Source organism: Pleurodeles waltl, chromosome 2_2, assembly GCF_031143425.1.
Source record: "Pleurodeles waltl isolate 20211129_DDA chromosome 2_2, aPleWal1.hap1.20221129, whole genome shotgun sequence".
Lineage (NCBI taxonomy): Eukaryota > Metazoa > Chordata > Amphibia > Caudata > Salamandridae > Pleurodeles > Pleurodeles waltl.
Window position 1 is genome coordinate 789,969,130 of NC_090439.1, and position 18,791 is coordinate 789,987,920.

An 18,791-nucleotide genomic window follows, 5' to 3' on the forward strand; every position below is an offset into this window, starting at 1 on the left:
GCCCCGTAGGAGAGGGCGCCCACCCCCAGGCAAAAGCATCAGCCTGTACCTCCACCGGCTCTCCAAAACAACAATGCAGCTGCTTTTCAATTCCCTCAGAAACAGCAAGGAAGAGAATTATTAAGTGCTGGAATGAGGGACCACCGAGACCTAATGGTATCCCTGCCGCCCTGTACAAAGAGGACCCAGATGTTTGGGCAAAACATCTCTCAACACTCTACAATTGCATTCTAGCGACTAACATCATTCCGCAAGCATGGAGAGGCTCAACCATCACCCCTATCTTCAAAGGGGGCGCAACCAATGACCCAGCAAATTACCAACTTATTGCACTTCTAGATGTCGAATCAAAAATCTTTGTAGGGATTTTTTTGGAGGAGCTTGAAACCTGGGCTAATGTCAGTAACCTGATCCCGTTTAACCAAACTGGATTCTCAAAAGGGGTCGGTACAACTGCCAATCTTATGGCCATCGCACTACTATTTGATCAATGTCAACGTGCCAAGAAGTCCCTCTTTCTTTCATTTATAGACTACAAAGTTGCATTGGATCGAGTAGAAAGAGGAAAACTCTGGTTTAAACTCGCAAGCTGGGGCATTCCCCCCAGTTGTTGAAAGCAATAGTTCTTCTCCACACAGATACCTGGGTGAGGGTCAAATTGGGTGGTGGGACGCACCTCTCTAGGAAAATTCCCACTCTTCAGGGTCTGTGTCAGGGATGTGTACTTGCAGCCCTTCTTTTTAATCTGTTTTTGGCTGATTTACTGGCGGAACCGGACAAGGTGAACTCGCATCCACCAAGGTTGGGGCAAACTGTTATGACAAGCTTGATGTACGCCGATGATGTCCTCCTTTTCAGTCAAACTAGAATAAGCCTGCAGAGGCTACTTAATGCAACAGCTGAATTCTCTGAAAAAAACGCTCTCCTCATCAACCGGAATAAATAAAAAATCATGCCCTTTAGGACGACTGCATGGCTGCGATATCAGTGGTACTTTGGTAACAACAGTGCGTAAATATAAATACCTAGGGGTTCTTCTTGACAGCAATGGCTCTTTAAAGCCCCATCTGGAGTCTCTTAGTCAGAAATCCATTTTACACGCATTCGCGTTCAACAGTGTCAAAAAAGCAACTGCTTCTTCAACCTATCTGCCGCTATTAAAGGTCATCCAAGCCAAACTAATTCCAACAATCACATATGGCAGTGAAGTTCTAAGAGGCCATGGTGACAAGCATTTCAACAAAATGATCGGCAAGCTCTTCAGGAGGTTGTTCAGTTCACCGAATCATGTTTCACTATCCCAAGTCCGCCTTGAATTTGGCCTGGTTAGGAAATCTCTAGCAAGGAAAGGGGCATTTGTCAATCTAAGCCATAAACTTAATGTAGCAAGGGAAGGCTCCTTAATCTGTCTTATATGGGTAGAAATTACTTCGGACCCCAATTCCCCCTTTCATCTCTACCTTGAGTCTTCCTTGACAATATTGGGCCTGGTAGGTTAACTACCTCAACTCAGCTCATTCCAGCTTGTCAAACATGCAACGAAAGTAAGTGTCAAGTCTCTCTCACATCTTCTGGATAAAGAGGCTTTATCAAAACAAAGCCATGCCTGGCCGGTTTTGTTATCTTACGGCACTCTAACCCCACAACTCTTTCAGTTAACCCATACATTAAAGCAGCCTTCATGAAATACCAAATGGGCTGCCTTCCAACATATTCCCACCTCCCTAGGTGGATTCAAGTCAAAATCACGGACACCTTTCGACTATGTGGGCTGGCTTCGTAAACGCGGATCCATCAGATATGCCTGTGCAAAAGCACCACAACGGATGGTAATAGGCTCCTACGACCATTCTTGCTTCAAAAGGGGCTGTGTAGGTGCAGACCGGCAATACTGGTAGGCTTTAAAGTGGACGGCGTACAGCTCAGCTGCAGACTGGCTAAATTCTTAGACAAATTAGGGCACCTTCTTCAAGAGACTGAACATGCAAGACAAGCACGCACAACCAGCCAGCAAGCAACATTATGGTACTCCATAATTCAGCTGGATATTTTCTTTTAAACCAATTTTATTGTATTTTATGATTTTTTGTTTTCCTTCTCTTTTCTTTCTTTTTTTTTCTTCTTTTTTCTTTTCTCTTGGTGTAATAGTTTTAATTGACCAAACACGCTGATAAATAAAAATACCAAATAGTGTATGAGGACACAAACTAGAAAGTGGTAAAAAAGCATGAAAGAGGGGGGGCCAGGGGCTTGTCAAAAAGAGCATATAATCCCCCCAAAAGAGTGGCACTAGGCCTTCTTTATAGGGGTGCCACCAGACTGGTGCACTACGGAAGTAGCCCCCTTAGGCGTGGGTGCAGTTTGTGGCAACGCAGCTGACGCATATAGGTAAAAGGGGGCGAGGATTTGCTATACTTCAAAAGAAACAACTATCCGCTATTATGAAAAGAATTACACAAAATCTAAAAACTAAATGTCCTGCTTCATGGGAAAAAACCTCCAGCCCAGGCACAACCCAGGCACAACCCCTCCAGTACTGCAACCACCCTCCCAAGCAGCACTTCCCTCCTTCGATTCCCAGATCATTTCCGAAGCAAACGGTGCAACTATGGAAGCTGAGGGCAAGGAATGGGTAATTAGTAACCGGATAGAGGGTTACTTGCAGAACACCAGCGATATCCAGAATTGGCCACAAGACCTGCACACCTTTGAACAAAGAGAGCAAGGTCAGATTACCACCCAACAAAATTACAATGGGCAATTACAGACGTATCCGCTATTTACCATGGCTGGACCCAAGGAGCTCAAAGAACCATCTAAACTAGCACTCCCAGCAGAACGGTTAAAGGAGGTGGGTCAGGCCAGATGCAACTCAGTACCTATTCGCTAGTCTCCACCCTCCTATAATTTATTCAGTACTCAACATCACTCAGATCCCTACATCTCTCCTGCATTAAGAAATTATTCACAGATAACAGACTCAATTCAGATGGGGGTCACAGCAGGGCACCATGAAGTTGGCAAAATAGCTGAAAATACAAGCTTTTCGCCATATCCAGGTTCTGGGCATGCTTTGCGGACTTCTCAAAAACCAGACAGAAGGGGGGAAAGTGGGTGAAGGCTCTTCAGTTACATAGTCTATGCTACTCCAAATCCTTACTGAACTTAAGGCTTTAAAGCTATCACAAGAGGAGGCAAATCGTAAGACGGACACTCAACTCAGCCTCATAAATAATAAAATTAAGCAAAGAAAGTCGAACGACGAGTATCAGACCTGGAGGATAGTGGATCACAGATGGAAGCATCAGTTGCCCGTTCCAAGCTGAATTAACTGACCTTCAGATTATAGTCGATGATGCGGACAATCGCTCCCACCGCTCAAATTTGAGGTTCACTGGGATATCAGAAGGGAGAGAGTCGGGTCAGACGGTTATAAAATTAGTTACGGATCTGATTAAATAGTATATTTTAATGGAGCCTGCCGACAACAAGATGGATCTTACAATTACACTTGCTCCTGGAGTCCCAGCAGCACAGTCCATAGGTGCAAAATACCCTAGGATGATAGTGGTCAACTTTGGTGACTATCGCATTAAAGAAAAAATTCTTTTAGTGGCCATCAAAGCTAGGACTTTTGTAACTCCAGGAGATTATTCATTGACAATTTTCTCTGACATGTCTGCACTTGTGGCACGCAGATGCTGAGAACTGATCCTGGTTTTTCAGAAAATGGGGTGCCAACTGGCCTCATCCAGCTATCAAAACTGAAAGTTTTATTTAAAGGACGGGCTAATATATTTCATGAGGTGCAAGTGGCAAAAACCTTTCTGAATTCCACACGGAGTTCAGAGGGGAGGGGATTGTCAAGATATTGCCTGCTAGTATGGGACTGTGAGGCTAAGAGAAATCAGTTGGGAAAAATGTTTGTAGCTTGCTAAGCCTCCAAAAGGGAAAAGACTAAGATGCCTCCAGGCTGTTTCCACGTCAACAGTGCTATGTCAAGGCACCATAGTAGGGGTAAATGGAAGGGCAAGTACAACAGACTATTACAGTTAAGGCAAGATCACTGGGTGGGATCAAGGGAAAGGAGTCCTCTGAAAGTCCTTAGAGTCCCTAGATTGGAGGGCCTCAAGCTCAGAGCACCCAAGGAGAGAGAGATGGGATGGGGTTGGGGCCAGAGGTTGAGTGAGGGGCTGCACGTGGGGTGGATTGAAGGGTTAAGAAAATGCAGTTTTCTGAACAAAGCAGCAGACATTAGGCATGGCTGTAAAAAGGCTACTATTAAAATGAATTAAGAAATATAGTCAACTTTAAGATTATTTCCTGCAATGCAAATGGGATTTCAAATAGGCACAACTACAAGGCAATGCTAGAATGACTGATATCATTCAAACCTGAAGTCATTTACATTCAAGAAACCCATCTAAAAAGTAATTACCCCAAAGTGTACATCCCAAAACAGTACACAGCAGTTCTATATGCTTCATCTGGGCTGGCGGCAAGAGGGATGGCAATATATTTAAGTAGCAGGGTTGATTGGATTATGAAAGAGGTTATTAGATCCCCTAGAGGGAGATGGCTTTGGTAAAAGGTCGTAATATAAAGGATTCAAATCAATCTGGTCAATTATTATGGGCCACTCATGGATATAGTAGAACCATTACTACAGCTCTACAATATAGCAATGAATGCCCCTCTTTTATTGGAGGTGATTTTAACTATATTCCAGATATCAGATTAGATACCTCTAAGTGGGGGAAAAGACAACTAAAGCCCAGAACTAAGAAAAGCGATTTTCAGATAACGGACTCTTGGCGAGAATACCCAGCAGTCACTCAATACACGTTTTTTCTCGCGGCTATAAAACAGTGTCGCGGATACATTTTTTTCTAGTTTATCGTACGCTCCAGAAGGGTCACTCTCAAGGATTTCTCTGACCACTCAGCAGTTATGGTGTCAACAGAATTAGAGGCAACTTGCAAGAAGAGGCCCAGATGGCAGTATGATAGATCTTTACTTAGTAATTAAGAGTATGTCACAGATATGAGAACATTCATACAGGAGTTTTTCCAGCGTAATCAGAACTCTACCTCCTTGTTCAACATATGGGAGGCATTTCAAGTTACAGTCACGGGCCAGATTATTTCATTCAAAGCACCACAGACTCAATAGCGAGAGCTTGAAATGAAAAAACTCCAGACAGATATATATAAGGCAACAAACGATTATACGAAAACAGGGGTACAGGAAGCGGCAAGAGAGAAGCCCAATCCAACAAAAGCAAAGTTAAAAGATTTTTTTATTTTTCAAGAACTAGCTGGCTCAAGGACCTACCAGCAGCAGGTTTATGAAGAAAGCTAACAAATAGGTAAATGTCTGGCTTGGACAACCCATATAAAACATGAAAGGCAGATAATACATCAAATTCAGGATCCCGAGACAAGTGCAATCGTTAATCATGAGGAAGATATTGCCCGGGTGTTTCTGTTGCATTACTCAAGGATCTATGAGAGCAATTATGCAGTTTTGCCTGCACAGCTAGATCAGCATTATAAGCCAATCACGTTACCAAAACTCCTGTTAAAAGTTCAGAACGACATAGCACAGAAGATTACGCCCCCTGAAATTAAGGGAGCTAATAAGAAAATTCCAAGTGCAAAAGCTTGTGGGGGAGACGGCTTTCCAATAGAATTCTATAAAATCTTCTATGAGGAATTAGTACCATTTCTAACTGAGCTATACAATGCAATACTCAGGGTCATAGAAATACCTTCAACATTCAAAGAATCAACAATAGTCAGTTTTTTAAAAAAAAGGCAAAAATCTGCTGAAACCAGATGCATAATGCCAATCAGTGTGTTTAAAACTGACTACAAAATTTTAACAAAGGTATGGGCAACCAGGATCACACTGGTTGTGCAACAATTAATACACAAAGATCAAAACGATTGTGTACTCAGCAGACTGATGGCATCTAATACATTTTTTTAATACAGGTGAGTTTTTCTTGGTTAATGCAGTTCCTGCGGTAATGATGATGTTAGATGCAGAGAAAGCCTTTGATCTAGTGAACTGGGAAGACTTGCTATACACCCTGACCAAATTCGGATTTCCTCCGCACTTTACATCAATATTAAGGCAACTTTATCAGGATGCTTATGCCAAAATTGTTATTAATTCAGAGGTCAGAGGCACAATTCAGATTAAAAGAGGTACTAGACAGGGCTGTCCTCTTTCCCCTATTTTGTTCACCTTTTTTATTGAACCCCTGGCCCACATAATATGCATATCAAATAAAATTGTGTCACAAATAGCAGTTATGCCTAAAATTAAGCTCTTTGCAGGTGAAATTATTTTATATTTAAAACCAAAGAATGACAACATACAAAAGGTCCTGGATAGAATTAATAAATGAATGAAAGTAAAACAGAGGTGCTCATATTTAATGCAGGAACAGAGAATCTTCCCTCTGGACTGCAATAGCAGGCTAATTCATCCGAACCCATTAGGTATTTGGGAATATATCTCATGAAGAACTATGATCACTTATTTAACCTAAATTACGTTAGGATGCTTGAAAATGTACAAGCGCTTTTGGACAGATGGATGGTTCTCCCATTGACTCTGGCAGGGAGAGTCTCTTTAACTAAGATGTCAATTCTTCTTCTTTTTCTTTTTTTATTCAATAATCTGCCACTAAGAATAAATATCTCCTATTTTCGTGAATTGGATTCTATGATACAAGATTTTATATGGAGGAAAAAAGCCCCAAGGGTGAGGCTCTCAGTAGTGCAGCTCAACACACGCCAAGGGGGTTTGTCACTTCCTAATTTTCAGGTTTATTATCAGGCTACATTGCAGGACACATGGGCACAATATTTGGATATTTGAATAGCAGAGAAACCCTGGACACAGTCTCCCAGCATTTATTAAAACTACCAAACTACCAAAAAGACACAATCTTACAAGTTATACATCTACATGGCAGAATTTAGTGGAATAACAAGCCGAGCAAGGCTACATAACCATAGTATTAACTATACTAGATATACAATGACTGAAATTAGGATGTGCTTATATGCAGGGAAGTGATTAAAGGGATGTTCTGAGCATTTTGTTGATTCTGCAGTTAAGGTAAAAATAGCAAATATATATTTTTACTAATACATCTGATCGACAAATATGAAGGGATTAGAGGCGATTATATTAATGTCAACAGCCAAAGAAAATGACGTATTATTATTGAATGCTTCTTAAGTATAGTTTTTGTTTTATTTCTGTGATATTTATACCTGAAATTAAATTAAAATGGGAAAAAAAGAAATGCTCCAAGAAATTCTTCCACATCCTTAAATTGACCTGTATACCAGCTGAAAGACTAATTTGATGATTTGGAAGTGACAAGCCTGACAATGTTAAACTTAGCCTCCTTCAGAAGATTCTGCCTGCCCTCACAACCCTACATGTGAAGTTAAAATGGCCTGGCAGCACTTGTACTTCCCCCATCTGCAGTTTCTTCCTTGCCAACATCCTGTCCAATAACAACCAACATGACCTTTTTATTTTCCTAAACAGTCTAGCTTCCATCTTAACTGAGTGCATTGCAATTCCAGGGAAAGACAACACTGTGGCCAGATTTACTATCCACAAAAGGAATGCCCACCTCATTCATTAGTTCCTTAAAACTGCCCAGGTTTCTCTCCCAATCCATTGAGTCTACCACTTCCAAAAAGAAAAAAAACATCTAGCTAATAACCCTGTTGCAAAGGTGACCAACTACTGCAAGAAGGAGCTACATTTTACAAAGAAGGCACAAGACCTGGAACACCTCATGGGCACGCTTTATTGTTAAAGTACTCACCTTAAAATTTAATCCCAGCAATTTGAAGTCCCCGGGCTGGACTGTGAGAGGGACAAAGCTGCCTTAATATCACTCTTAACCATCTGGATCCCCACTCCTCCCTCACTCATCAACTCAAGCGCTACATCTACTGAACAGTATCTAACCAAAGCCTACTCCTGGGCAATGGAATAATTCACCGAGCTGCCCTCCAGCTATGGCAAATGTTGGATAGAAAGTTACTCTCCCTTCTCCTCTTTTGGCACCACATCAATGGGGAGAACAATGAGGGTATCAGTGGCCAATTATAAAAGGAGCCTGCCATCCTCCCTTCCCATAGCTCTTTCTCCAATTTAGTCCTTACCACTTCAGGGTGTTCTTTAGGGGAGAAGTGTGGCTCAATGGTTAGAGCGGCAGACCCTGAAGCAGAGATCTGGCTCAAGACCAGCGTTCAAGTCCTGCTTCGGCAGGTGTTGGTCAATTCCCCTTGACCAGATAATTCTCGCCTCGGTGCCTAATCTAATTCATGGGTCCCACTCTGCAACTCTGGGCAATAGCTTGCTTAATCTCCACAACAGCCCCAAGAGCACTTGGATGCCTGGCTTCACCCTGGGGGTGCTCAGGAGTGGGTGCCTCACAGGGAAAAGCCAGGAGGGGTTCCATAGCGGTATGAGTACAGCGCCTTGAGACCCTAACGGGTGAGTAGTGCACTATACAAGTGCTAATTTACATTTACATTTTTTCTTTGTTAGATTTCAGATTTTTTGCCCACCTTTTCCTAATTGTCCCTGACACCCTCAACCTAAAACCCACATGGAAGCCCTGTATAATTGTGACCAATATCCTGGTATGTGCCAGTTAAAAGGCATTTACCCTTTCTCAGGGCCTGCTCTCTACTACCCCTATGACCTTGCTGTTGCCAATTTCTTCCCTATTGACGCTGCCTGCTCCCTTAGTTAACTCCACATTTTGAGAATTCATGGTCAAATTTGCAGCGCTCTCTGTCAGAAAAGCAGATTAAAGGTCCAACATGTCCTTGCCTCACTGACCCCACCCCTCCCTGGGTGGATTGGATTTGAGCCAGCAGACTGCTGGCTGTAAAGACTGGTCTCAAAATCGTGACCCCCATGAAAGTCTCACATCCTGCCAGTTGGTGTGTGTCCAGTGCTTTTACTTTTCCTGTTTCCTCTGACTTCCTCCCAATTTGTCCTGTCACACTCAAATCTCCCCTCTCTATATTGTGCCACTTTAACTTCCACTATGTAAAATTCACCACCCTTCAGTGCCATTCAACCCCATCCCCCCCATGTCCCTCACTTCCTCCTAATATAATTTATACTTATCATAATCCGGGAGCGACATTTCCTTCAACATTTGTCCGCTGACTTCACTACTGGTTCATAGAAGTTCACCATCACTAACTTCTCCATCAAGACAATCCAAAAGTTTTCCCCATATGTTTTTTGAGAAGAAGGCCACACCACAGTCCAGCCAGTCACTGTTGCCTGTGACTTTGAGGGTTTGTGGGCCCCACTAAGCCCTCCCAAGTTTGCTTGCTTTTTCACATAACTATCTGTCGAGGCAATGGAAAAGCCCATTGTATTACAATCACTCTTTACAGGGTCTAAGGGCACCCACGCGCAACTCCCCTGTCTGCCCACTGTCTTCTTTTCCACTTCTCCTGTACTATCCAAATGCACTTCTCTTGGACTCCTATCTGCCACTTGCTGCACCTCCTTCGCCCTAGACTTGTCCCTTTGGCCATACAATTGCAGGGTCTTTTAGTCTCTTTCTCTCAGAGGAGAAAATCATCTCCCAATCCTTTCTCTCTACCCCGCTCCATTCCCCCTCCTCCCTCTCCTCATTCAAGCATCAAGAATATGATAGTTGATGCCTTGCCTGCCTGCAGGCCTGCTGAAAACCTCTGCTGCCTTTCTTTACTCCTTGTTCCTTCAAGGCCTCACCTCTGCACTGATGTCATCCTGCCTTCTGAGGCTGTGTATATGAGGGTGGAGTGCTCCCAAAGTTATGTTGCCCCCTTTTGGCTTAAACCTGGTATAGAAGCTTGCCTCATGACCCTGGTCCTCCGATGGTCTTGCATCAGCTGTTATGCAGTCGGGTGGTGTGGGATCCCCAGTTAAGGGATCAACGTTCTCCACCTTACTGTGTTCCTGCCATCCTTTACCATGTCCTTCAGAGGCACTGGGCCCAGACACCTCCCTTGTCTCCTTTACTCCATTCCTCCAACCTTGCCTTCAAGCTGCTTCGCCCCCAACTTGTAATTATATTTTTTATCAGCACAAACCTCCAGCAACACTGCTTCATGGACCTGCCTATCAGTGACAAGCCCCTGCACATCATCATTCTACCTTTGTACAGCTGATCAATTAGTGCTAACCTTTCCCCTACACCACACCCTTCCTTTCTTACCTTGGGGTAGCTTAGCGGGACAAGAAAATAACTGCCTTCCTCTAACCACTGTGTCACTACTTCCTACAAAATGGTCCGAAACTGCCACTCTGCCTCACCCTTAATTTCCTCATATCCCACCACCAAAAAACCTCAGGCCAGTTGGGCCCGCAGTCCCCCAGATTGCACCAACATGCCTGAAGAGCTCGAGTTCAGACCTCCAGAGTCCTCTACCTCCCCAATACCCTCTTCTACAGCTTCTGTTTCTTCCTTGCACCAATGTGAATTTGCTTGGCACTGGGCCCTAGTCTAACAAGATTGGCTTAGTGATGTAGTTCAACGGCGACCTACTTGATGCTCAGTGCTCTGTGGGTTGCTGTTCCTTTTACACTTGATGATCTGCCAGTCTATAATGTCACTCAGCAGATCATAGATGCTGCTGGTGCTAAAAGAGCAGTATGGAGGCTAAGTGAATGGCCTTCCCCTCTTCTGGCTGTTTTGTCTGCCTGTGTTCCACCTTAGTGCTGTATCTCTTTAGCCATAAGTTCTAGAACTGTGCTAGGTTTTCTGTAGTGCTATTTGGTGGCAAAGGGATAACATTGGGAATTCTGGGCCAGCTAATAAAAGCTTTCTGCCTGAAGTTCAACTAAGGTTATTAGGAGTGGTTTGAAATTAGCATCATTGAATGTCCAATGAATGCTGCCTATAAGGGACCATCTTTTAGTGGTCCAAAGGGTTTGATTGAGTTCAAATAATGTCCATTTTATATTTGAGAAAGTAAATAATAGAATGGCACGATGCTTTAAGATGTGGATACATACATTTCATTTGATCAAGATATACAGCATAACAGTCATTTGAAGATCTGAAACACTGAAGAAATAAATATTTTCTTAATGATTGCTAGAACAGAGAGGGGGAGGCAATAAGGGGGGAAGAGAGATGAAGAATAGGTAAGTAGTAAAGGTGGAGTAAAGAAATCTAATCAAATCTGGCTTACTATTGCCTTCTTAGGGAGGATTAACTTTTTGTAGGTATGCACAAGTTTGGACCATAGTAGGCAGGGGGATTGGTTGCTGAAATTGGCATTATATAGTATATTGTCAGAATTTCTAATAAAACAAACCCATGCCCACCATGTATGATATGAAATGTTATTGTAGTTTTTCTAGTTGAAAAGTATAGTTTTAATTCTTTTAGACAACAAAAGGTCAACTAGCATTCTATCCCAAGAAGATAGAGTGCTAGCTAGTTGAGTGGCAACACATGCAAAAATGCCTAATGAAAACAGAGTGTGGGTTAAGGTAACGTTAATATTAAGAACATTGCAAATGTATTTTCAATGCCTTTCCAGAAAGAGTGGATGTATTTGCAGGAGAATAGTAGATGATCAAGGTCCCCAATAGGTTGATTGCAAATCCAACAGGCGTCAGAAGGTAGAAGGCCTTGTTTATGTAGACGTTCAGGAGTCCAGTACGTTCTGTATGCAGTTCAGGTTTTGCATTGCAACAGTAGAGGGGAGACTGGGGTGTGTGTGTTCCATGCTGTGTCTTGAGCAGGATTCATTCCATCTTCTTTGCATATTTTCAGACTTCGGTCAGGATAATTTTTGTATTGTTTTATAAACAACAGATGCTGTGTGGGTTTTTGAGATAAGTTTTTGAAGGAATTTTAAGGAGTCAGCTTTATGTATCTTGTTAATATCCGAAATGCTAAATTTAATGTTAGGAAGTGATGGAGGTCTATTGGGTTTGAGACTACATTTTTCGGCTAGTGTAGAAAAGGATATAGGGTGACAAGGGTGACTAATGGCTTTGTCAAAAAGGATTCCTGCAGATGACCAATGTCCAGAAAGTGAGGGCCAGGTCTAATTTGATTAACAGGTTAAACCACAAGGATGCATATTCTGAGCCTTTAAGTTTATTATTAAAGCATTTGTCTATAGCTAGAATAGAGTAATTAATAAAGTGGAAGAAGTGAGGTACTTTGATTTGTTTAGTTGTTAAGAAATTGATGACAGAAAGTGGGTGGACTTATTCTGACTCAATATCAGCTGCACGAAAGACTGTTTGATAGTTTTTAAAACTGGGAAAACGTAGGCCCCCCCCCTAAGAATTTGTCAAGTTGGAGTTTGAGGAGAGAGATTCTTGCTTTATTACCTTTCCAAATAAAGGTTTATATGGTATTGATATGGGAATTGTGAAATAAAATGGTGAGGTTAGCTGGGAGCATTCTGAGGAAAAAGTACATTTTTGGAGAGAGTATTATTTTAGCAGATTCAATCCGCCCCCATCATGTAATGTATTTTGGTGACCATGCTGCTGTTAATGTCTTTACTTTGTCTAGTAGGATAGCTTCAAAATATTTTCTGGTCTCCACAATCACGCCTGCAAACTCAATCACAAGATACTTTAGTTTGTGTAGCTGCCATTCTAAACTATAGGTATTAGCCATATGTGAGAGTCAGAAAATATTCAGGAGGAAAATGTATTCAAAGTGTAACCTGAAACATTCGCAAAGGATGATATAACACAGAGTATTTCTGGGATTACTTGTACTGCAACTGTGGAAAACATGAAAACTTCGTCTGCATATGCTGCCAGTTTCAGTCGACCATTCTTGAATGGGATACACTGCATTTTATCATTAGTCTTAATGGAGTTTGGGGAAAGGCTCGATTGAGAGTAAAAAAAGGAGGGGGATAGTGGGAAGCCTTGTTGGGTGCCTTGAGATAAGTGAAAACTATCTAATAGTTGACCATTGATTTTATTGTGTGCTAACGTTTTTTGGTGGATGGCCACACGAATAAAGCAAGGGCCTAGGTGGAATTTCTCAAGGGTCCCTCTTAAGAAAGTCCATAAGACTTTATCAAAGCCTCTGTGTGTCCAAGGCCATGGCCATGGAGGGAGAAGGCATGTGTTTAGCTTTTTCAATTACATTACAAAAAGTCCTGAAGTTGTTCACAGCTAAACGTCTCTTAACAAACCATGTTTGTGACCGGTGGATGACAAATGGTAAGATCTTTTCTAGTCTTAGAGCTAAGATCTTAGTGTAGATTTTATGATCAGTGTTAAGAAGTCAGATGGGGCGAACATTTTTAATCTCTAGTGGGTCCTTGCCTTCTTTCGGAATTACAACTATATGGACTTCACTGGTATAGTCTGAGAGTTCACCTTTTCTCTTAAAATTGTTAAAAAGGGACAGAAGTTGCGGTGTTAGGATATGTTTGAAGTTTTGGTAGAAAGAAGCTGGAAATCCATCTGAACCAGGTGCTTTTTTGGTTTAAGAGAAGTGATGGCTGCAAGATCTTCCTCTTGTGATATTGGGTTATTAAGAGTTTCCAACTCATCATCTGTCGGAGTAGGAAGTTCAAGAGGGTCCAGAATTATTTGCATGCTTCTGCTTTGGAAGCATCATTCTTTTGTGAGGGATTATATAAATCTGAATAGAATTTTTGGAATGCCTTTAGGCCCATATTTATACTTTTTTAGCGCCGCATTTGCGCCGCTCTTTAACGCAAAAGCGGCGCAAAGTTACAAAATACAGTTGTATTTTGTACATTTGCGCCGCTTTTGCTTAAAAAAAATGACGCAAATGCGGCGCTAAAAAAGTATAAATATTGGCCTTAATATTTTATCTAGGTCTGTTTGTGCATTGTTGTATTGGTCTTTAATCACTGCTAAGTTTACATATTTCTTAGTATCCTTAAGTAATCGAGCAAGCAATCTTCCAGCTTTATTTCATTCTACAAGGTTATTAGCTTTAAGTTTATTGGAGATGCACTCTGTCACTTAGAATTTTATGATATTCATATTTAAGATGTTTTATTTTGTTTGTTATTGAAGGATCAAGGTTGCTAAACCTATTATTTTCCAGAGTGTTTGTTTGTTTCTCCAAAATGTTTAGTTTCAATTTGAGGATTTTATTTTTACTTGACATTATGGCGATCATGTCCCCTCAAATAGAGGCTTTCATGGCACCCCATATAATTTCCAGATCTGTTTCTGAAGTGATATTCTCTGTGAAAAAAATTATTTAGGGATTGAGTACTGTGATTTTCTGATTTTGGATTCCATATCACCTCATCATTCATTCTCCATAAGTTTGACTTGTTTTGATTTTAATCTAAGTTTAAAGTTATGGTAATACAGGTATGATCCAATATGAGAATGTCAATTACGTCATTATTTTCTGATAATTTGTGAAGTTGAGTATGAGATCTGTTAGGTTTATATCTAAATTGTGAGAGTCTATTAAGAGTGGTGGCACAAGGGAGGTTAAAGTCATTCGCCAAGATAATTTTACTATTTTTAGGAAGTTTGTGGAGTTTCTGGCTTAGAGCGGACCAAAAGGATGGGTCGTCGGCAGGATGAGCATAGATATTGACAATAAAATCAATTTTTCGCGAATTTGAATAGATTCCATCTAACGTTTCTGTCATGAACATTCAGGTCAATGGTATAGTTGGTCTTTTTTGCAGGTAAGTTAAATGCTCCATTCTTTTTCTTTATAGTGGGGAAATAAATGCAGTCAGAAATCCATCCCATGAATGTTGCATACCGCAAGCTTCGGTCTCTCCCGCCCTGGTCTCCTGAAGAAGTATATCAGCTTTCAATTAATGTCTGTAATCTAATACCTTCTTTCACTTAATTGGATGGTTGAGGTCTTTAGTATTTAGAGAAATAATTTAAAGCAACGTTTAGACCATAGAGCATTAGGTGCCAGGTCATTACATTAGCAAGCATGGCAATGCCTCTAAGAATGAGGCAAACATGTAGGTTAGACAGATGATAAGGGATATGGAAAACAAAGATCAGTAATTTTCCAGAGGCACAGAAGTGCATCAGTAGCAATTTGCTACAACTGAGAGGAGTGTGGATTCTCCTTGGCAATAGGAAAAGCATTGTACCAACATTTAACATAAATAACCCAAATGCCCCACAAAAAACTGAGCTATCCACAGCCCATGCTATCCTCCACATTCCTCTCCCTAAAATCCAAAAAGGAAACCGTACAGGCCTCAGTGGAGAGAAAAAAGTCCCAAAAGTGAAGTCAGGAAAGGAGCGAAACAGCATTGAAAGGAACTACAACAGAGTAAATATGTTTGGTAGCAATCATATGTTGTGAACATCTAAACTAAGCTGTGAATGACCTTTAAAAAAAGAAACATAATTGAAAGTTATTGTTACAGAACTTAACATTTCTAACTCCTAGATTTATAATGATGTGACTGGCAGATATCATAGTTGAAAGAAGCTAGGTAGAAAGTGAGTTATACAATGAGGCAAATGCCCACTAACCCTCATGACCAGGGTAATATATGTAATAATAATATAGGTCAGTGCAAGGGGGAAGTAGCCTAGACTTCCACGGTATGCTAACAACTTAATGAAATCTCTCTGTGCCATAAATGTCAAACAAACAAGATTTATTGAGCATTTCAAAGTTTTTTCATTTGCATCTTATGTTAACATATAATTTTAATAATAAATTGTCATATTATGCATCATGAACGACGGTAGGTGCTCCAGAACAAACAGTGAAAGTGTGGAGGTGCAAGTGAGTGGCGGTGAAATGTACAAGTAGTGCAGAGTGTGGTTGTATAAAAATTGATGACTTCCAGTGGCTCCTGCAATCAAGGAGGCCCTGGTGTGTCACAAGGTTTCTTATATGCTTTTCTCATTCACTCTTTTGGAAAGTGTCGACGTTTCGACCCCTTGTACAGGTGAGTCAGGACGGGGTCATCATCAGGACAGAGATGACTATGGTGGAGGCACCTACGGGGGGCATAAAGCACCGAATTACTGGGAGTCTAATGATTCAGTATCTTATTAATAGGGAGATTGGAGTGCAACTCACCTCAGTTCCAGTTGTGAGAAAGGACCGGTAATGGCTGGGATCTCCCTGCTTGAAAAATTAACCATGAGTCACGGACATCGTACAGAATGTGGAGTAAACAAAAATTACTTTAAAATAAGGTGGGACTTACAGTAATCGTAGTCCAGAGGGGCTGTAGGTAGGTATCACTCTGTTCAATTACTGTGAATTAGGCAGGCCCAGTGTCGTATAAATCCGACGTGAGGGAATTACTAAGGATATATATAGGATATATTGATTAGACATCTCTAAATAAGGATCAGGTATTGCTAATAATTCTGAAAAGTAAGTAAAATGACTCACAACGACTTGAACAATCCGTGGGCTAAGTATAGCCAGGAAGCGTCAAGACGGTAGAAGTAAAGTGAACTATAAAACAAAGACCAAAATTAGTGAATAGATCAATGAATAGAGTCTCTCAATAGTGAATTATGATTGTTTTAAAAAAGGGGGGGGGTTTAGAAACTCACATAAACTTGAAACAACCATGGGCTTGAAATAGCCGGGGAGGCGAGGTTCCGATTATCTAGGACTAAAAAAGTTCAAAATATCTATAAAAACGGAGGCTGGTACATAGTAAATGATGCCGCCAGTAGGAGGCAATTGCCAAATCTATTCTCACCTAATAATGAGAACTTCCTTGTTGTAGACGGACGGCCGCATCAGTAGGCCCCCGTCCTGTTTCCTTAGCATCCAGTGTGGTGTAAAAACAACCAGCAGAACGCCGCTCAAAAAGCAGACGTTCTATATATCTGGCTCCGCGAGGGTAATGGAGCCAGTAATCCAGCGTGTGATTGGAGAAGAGCACCTCCAATCACAGAGTAGGCTCAGATTGGCAGGAGACGGACCGAGAAGTGGGGGTTCCCCTTCTGGTCCGCACTGCCGGGGGATTCGATGTGTAGCCGAGGCCGCGACCTACAAGCGGGTGTCGGCGCTACGGTATTAGGCGGACGCTAATGCTACTAGAGATCATATCAGTTACAGGGAGGGGAGATAAGGGGGGGTTGAATGTGTATAATAACATCCTGCAAGTCGTCCAAGCATGTGGGCATGCACGGCGACTCGATGGTGTAAAACCCAACAAATAAATATGCAATAGCACTGGTGAACAACATCATATATGTGCCATATAAACTAAATTAAGTCACATTGGACCGTATAAATATATCTGGCAAATCAAAGTTCTAGATAAATCCGTACATAGATGGAAACAATTGTAAAATATAATATAAACACACTGTAAAAGTTTACAATGAAGACAAAGGGCTCATACAAACGAGTCCCAGCATATACATAATGGTCATCGGAGTGGACCCTGGTCCTTGGGAAATCAGTGTAGAGGAGAACTAGCCACAACGACAACCAACCACATATCTTGGTTTTGGAGGTGTCCAACGATAGCGTTGGTAGGTCAGATATACAGTGAAGGCTTATAAAGCTGCGTGACGCCAGTCCTCGATAGTATTGAGTCCCTTATTAATCGTGTCACATTTCTCGATACAAAAAAGTTCACGCTTGGATAGGATGCATTCCTTATCTCCACCCCTTGGTCTCAAGGAGATACGTTCAATCACTTGCCATTTCAACTCCTCACTATTATGTCCAGCTGTCTCATAGTGCTCCACCAATGGGGAGCCTGTCTTTTTGCATCTAATCCTACTTTGGTGTTGGAGAATCCTGCACTTGACTTTTTGCGTGGTCTGCCCTATATACAATAGGCCACAGGGACACCAAATGGCGTAAATCACATCCTGCGTTTTGCAATTGATGAATTTCGGCAATGTAAACATGTAGTTATTGTGATTTAAATCTGTTGTGTTAAAAGTTGTTTTGCAGGCTGCGCAGTTGCTGCACTTGTGGTGACCCACTACCGCAGGTAAACCCCACAATGTGTTAACGTCCTTTTTGGGTTGTTGGGGTAAGAGTGCACTCGTGAGTCTGTCTTTCAAATTCCTACCCTTCTTGTATGAAAACAAGGGCGCCTCTTGTGTATGCAGGTGGTCCTTAATCAATGGCCAGTATTGTAGAATTATTTTGCGGATGTTGTTACTGGCAGGGTTAAAGGTGGTGACACATGCAAGTCTATTGTTTTCTATTTCAGGTAGTTTAGGCTCTAGAAGGTTCTCCCTATGATTGAACTAGGCTAGTTTCCTCGACCTTTTCACAAGTCTCCTGGGGTACCCCCTTTCTATTAGTCTGTTAATCAGAAAGTCAGATTCCTTGAAAAAATATTTTTTATTCGTGCAATTCCTCCGAATTCTGAGTAATTGTCCGAAGGGGAGATTATCCCTAAGACCCCTGGGGTGATGGCTTGTGTAATGCAATAGTGTGTTCCTGTCAGTTGGTTTGCGATAAAGGGTCACGTAAAGTTTTTCATTTTCCACTCCCAATTTCAGGTCAAGGAATGGAATGCTTATTTTACTGAATTCCATAGTGAATTGGATGTCCCTAGATTGGCCGTTTAGCCAGACGTGAAAGTCTCTCAGTTGCGTCATAGTACCATGCCAAATTAGTAGAACATCATCAATGTACCTAGACCATTTTCTCAAATGGCCTCGAAAGGGGTCTATATGGCTGAAGATATGTTGTGTTTCATAGTCAGCCATAAATAGATTTGCTAGATTAAGTGCGAAAGTAGCACCCATGGTTACACCCTTAGTCTGGA